Source organism: Gossypium raimondii, chromosome 8 (assembly GCF_025698545.1).
Source record: "Gossypium raimondii isolate GPD5lz chromosome 8, ASM2569854v1, whole genome shotgun sequence".
Taxonomy (NCBI): domain Eukaryota; kingdom Viridiplantae; phylum Streptophyta; class Magnoliopsida; order Malvales; family Malvaceae; genus Gossypium; species Gossypium raimondii.
The window spans coordinates 22,360,027-22,364,551 of record NC_068572.1 but is presented as its reverse complement, the minus strand read 5'-3'; the positions used below and the strand labels follow the sequence as shown (position 1 = coordinate 22,364,551).

General features: G+C 37.3%; 1 non-coding gene across 1 annotated transcript; it reads left to right on the top strand.

Moving 5' to 3' along the window:
* The first annotated feature begins 3,218 nt into the window (after positions 1-3,218).
* On the top strand, positions 3,219-3,325 carry LOC128032279 (small nucleolar RNA R71). Its single transcript, XR_008188407.1, has one exon. It is a non-coding gene; the product is annotated as a small nucleolar RNA R71 (small nucleolar RNA).
* Positions 3,326-4,525: the final 1,200 nt, after the last annotated feature.

Below are 4,525 nucleotides of genomic sequence, written 5' to 3'. Positions count from 1 at the left end.
ATGCTAAAGATCTATTATTAATCCTACTCCTATATAGTCTAAATCAAGAGTGTCCAAAAATTAATACAAGTCTTTTAAAATAGAATAGTATCAATATTTTAATCATCCTCCTTGAAATCCATCTCTTCATCACCTTCTTCCTCTTCATCCTTTCCTTTCTCTAGTTTCTTACTCCTCTTCTTCTGTATTGGCCGAAACATATTAGGCGTGTAATCAGGGACCCAGATGTTGTTCTACCTAGCAAATTCTTGAAATATTGCTCCTTACTCTTGCATCCACTATATCATCTAATCTAACTTTGGATGACTACTTTCACCAACATCTTGTTGAGCTCGTGTCAACCTCTGTGACAAAACTAGTGTAGTCATTGCTTCTTGTTGTCTCTTGTTTCAGTCCTTTATTTGTTTGACTCACAGTTCTATGTCCTATTGGAACAATGTATGAACGATAATACTTCGAGAAGGTTTCAAGGACTGCTCGGTGGATGCCATGCGTACGCCTGCCTTTTTACATAAGGTCGTCACTAGATAGGGAAAGAAAACTCCCACCTTCTAGCCACTAATGCATCTCTTCATGTTTTGGTGGATCCATTTACCGATGCAGACCTGCTTTCTCTGCAAAATAGCATAGAGTAAAACTGCTATAAAAGTATTAACGTTAGAAACATTTAAAGCAGGTACTATTTGTGTGCACACAAATTGAATCCACGTGTTAGCCTCAGGAAACATAATTGCTTGATGAAAAGATACTGGGATATTGGTACTTGCGCAATATTTCCATTCACCCCTCCCTTCAGTCAAAAAGTTTATAATACTATCCATATCTATAACTCAGAAATATTCTAGATCATTTTCATCAATAAAATCATTCTCATAGTATGGGGCATTATAAAAGTCACAAATAATTCGAGGGGTTACTTGCACTTTCATCTCCCACACAAGTAGCATATCCCACATATGGCCTTTAATATTTCTAGACTATTGGTCTGTAAAGACGGATAAAACTCCTGAACAATAGAGACCACAAAATTATCTTTTGGGATTGTCCAAAAAAATTTCCACCTATGATATCTTATTAATGGCCATATTTCCTTACACAGGATAATGGGTGGATCAAATCCCCTTTCTTGATAAAGGTTTTTCTTTGTAGTTCAGTAAAATATTTTCCAATATTCAGGTTCATGAAGTTAGGGTGGGTTGGACTTGTTGATGGTTTGGGTTCATTTGTTCTTATAAATTTTCTAGGAGGCATGTTTAAATTAAGAACCAAATTAAGCAATATCCAATAAAATAATAAAAAAGTTTGAGTTAGGAACCCTTAACCTCAAAGAAATCTTGAAGTTTTTGTGTTTCGTGTTGATAAATGGTTCTTTTGTGTGCTCCCTTCATTTGCTACACCGAAGGATCTTGAATGATGAGGCATTCTTACTAGTTGCAAGAAGGAGATTGGATTTATGATTTTAGGGTTTAAGAAATTTTAAGAGATTTAAGAGGATTAAGAGGTTAAGAAGATGTTAAATATGTTTATAAGGGGTATTATGGTTAAGAATAGGTGTTTTAAATGGTAAAAGTTGGGTAAAACTAAGTTTTAGGGGCTGGGTTACACAATTGGGTCAGGTCAACCCTGTAGAAAAATTGTAGCGATGTTGTGACATAGGGATTCCATGTAACGGCATAGGGGTTCCATGCCGCGACACATCCGTCAATTTGGAAATCTTTGGGAACTGTCTACTATGCCGCGACATGCTGGTGCCATGTCGTGACTTCGATATGCGTTTAGTCAATTTTTTATTCTGCTCGTAGTGTCGTGACACAAGGTTGCCATGTTGCAATACTGACTCTATTTTAACCTAAATTTCCATCTTAGGGATGTTTTAGTCTAACAATAAACATGCATCAAATAAAAATGAGAATATAAACTATAGGGTTAGTTAAATATAGAATAATTTACAAAAAAATTAAGTAATTCAAATATTTTTAAGTTTTACTGCCAGATTCGTCCATCAGTATTGTTGGTTCATAGATGGACAATCTTCTCGATCTATCAGTATTAGTCCATCGTCCTTCGTGCCATTCCACCTTCTTCTGCTTGTCTCTTTCTTTGAACCTATTTATTTTGTCTGTACACATAATAGGAAGTGTGTCCCTTGATCCGGGAACGTTAGAATAGATACTTAAAAATTAAAGGTAGATTAACATTTAATGTTTTAAATAGGTTCAATAAACTTACAAATTCACCTTCATCGCTATTTTGTTTTTCTTCAAGTCTCAAAGGGAATGGGGTCTTTGTGATTTCGGCATCTTTAGGTGTTTCTTTTTTTGGTTCAGCCTATGGTGTCTTTACCTCTTTTGGCCTTGGGTCTTCTTTAGATTCTGGGAATTCCTCTTGAGGATTATCAATATTCTCCATAACTACCTTCGGAGTAGGGTTTTCTCGGCTACTTAGTACTTTGCTCAATCAAAGTGCTATCGCATTCACATGCTCCTTACCTTCCCTCCGCGGGTTGTCTTCTGTATTACTAGGAATACCCGTGCCAATTTTTCTTTTGATGTCGCCCATCATGCTTATCAATTGGCTCATTTGATCCTCGAGCTTAGTTAATGTTCTTGTTGAGTTGATGCACTCAAATTGCATCTGTTTGACATCTGTTCTCATTGACTGCGTCTCTCCCTCAATTCTATCCAGACGCTGACCACATGCAGTATGGTCACTTGGTTTGGGCCTATCCTGAGGTTTCTGCAAATAAGGAGGTTGATAATTAGTATTTTTAACTTGATTTGAACTATTGCATGTTCCTTGTTTTCCTTCCTATCTCAGATTCGAGTGGTCTCTCCAACTAGGATTATAAGTGTTCGAGTAAGGGTTTCCACCCCTATTCCCGACGTAATTCACATCCTCGACAGGATTGTTGATAAATGAAAGAGTGGTTTGTCTCCTCCCTGTATAGACAGTGTAGAAGTAGATTCGATACAATTTAGTTTATCCACTATCTGCTGATACTTATCATCATCTTGACTAGCTTGACCCTAGCGGGTTTCTGGCCATATGTCAAGCATTCAATCGACCATTGAAAGGATTTTAATGCAATATTTTCAATAATATCAATCGCATCCTCGTACGTCCTATTCATAAGGGCTCCTGCTGCTACTCCATCTAACACAGATTGTGCATTTGCATCCAACCCATTATAAAATACTTGTAGTCGCATCCACTTAGGAAATCCATGGTGCTGGCATATTTGAATCAACATTTTGAAGTGTCCCTATGCCTCATAGAAGCTTTCTCCCTCCATTTGCCTAAAGACAACAACGTCTCTTCTTAGTTGAACTGCTTTGCAAGATAGGCGTGCAACGTATGCATAAAGGACGTGGTAATGATGATTTGCCAGTGTTAAGCAAGCTGAGTCTACCAATTAATTTGGCGTGCTCGGTTATGCCAGTAAAGTCGAGTTACACTTGAATTATGAAGTTGACTTATTTTCCAATTAGGACACTATCCATGCACTTAACCTTTTCCTAAGTCAAGTAGGGTATACTAAGAGTACTAAAACATTTAGTTCATATAAATTAAGTCATTTTCATGGAAATTTCTCGTATCGATTATTCTCTCTGTCAAGTCTCTATTTTGAACCAAAATTCTTAAAAACCAAGGTGAGCCTCTATTTTGCTAAGGTTATTTGTCCAGGAAATTAGGTTTGCTCGTACGTTTGAATTTGTATTCTTGTTAAGTAATTTGTGCATGTTAATGTATGTTGCGAACCAGTCGGACCATCTACCAAAAACGAAAAAGGAAAAACAAAGCTTGTTTAAATCCTCAATTAATCGGTGAGTGTTTAGGGTTCATCATTTTTGTGGGAGCATGTAACACCCCAAATTTTGGGCTTAGAAGAAATAGGTTTTGAACAAGGGACAGTTAGAAGACTGCACATAGATATTTAGTTGTGCAAGGAAGTGACATAAATGAATGTCTACTTCTGTGGTTAAGTGATTTAGGAGTGTTTGGAAGTGTCTGAGAAGTCAGGGGTTCAAGTCTTGGCTTTTGTAGAATTTTTAGTTTTGCTTATGAATCTGGACACTGGTATATAGGCCTTATAAATAATAGTGTTTATTTTATAACACAAAAAGAGCTTGTGGTCTAGTGGCAAAGTGGCGTGTTGTGTAAATGTGAGGTCTGAGGTTCAAGTCTTGGGTTGCGCAATGAAGTATTTATTTTGCTGCTTGAGCTGTGTAGGTAGTGGAGTTGGACTGAAACATAGCTAAGGGGAGTTTGAATTGAATTTGAATAGGGTTGTTGGAGGAGTTGAAGAGAAATAGGTGGAGTGATTCAAGGAGGGATAAGGGGAGAGATTTTAGGAGAAAATCAAGGGAAGTGAGGGGAGAGGAGATGTGTGCCGAATATGGACTTTGTTACTCAGGAAATTTGGCTAGAGGGGTATACTGCTCATTTTGGTATACCCTTCATTTCGGTTTTGTGAGGAGTTTTCACACTTTTTGCTTGAAGGCCGATATGGTAAGGGGTTTTTGCA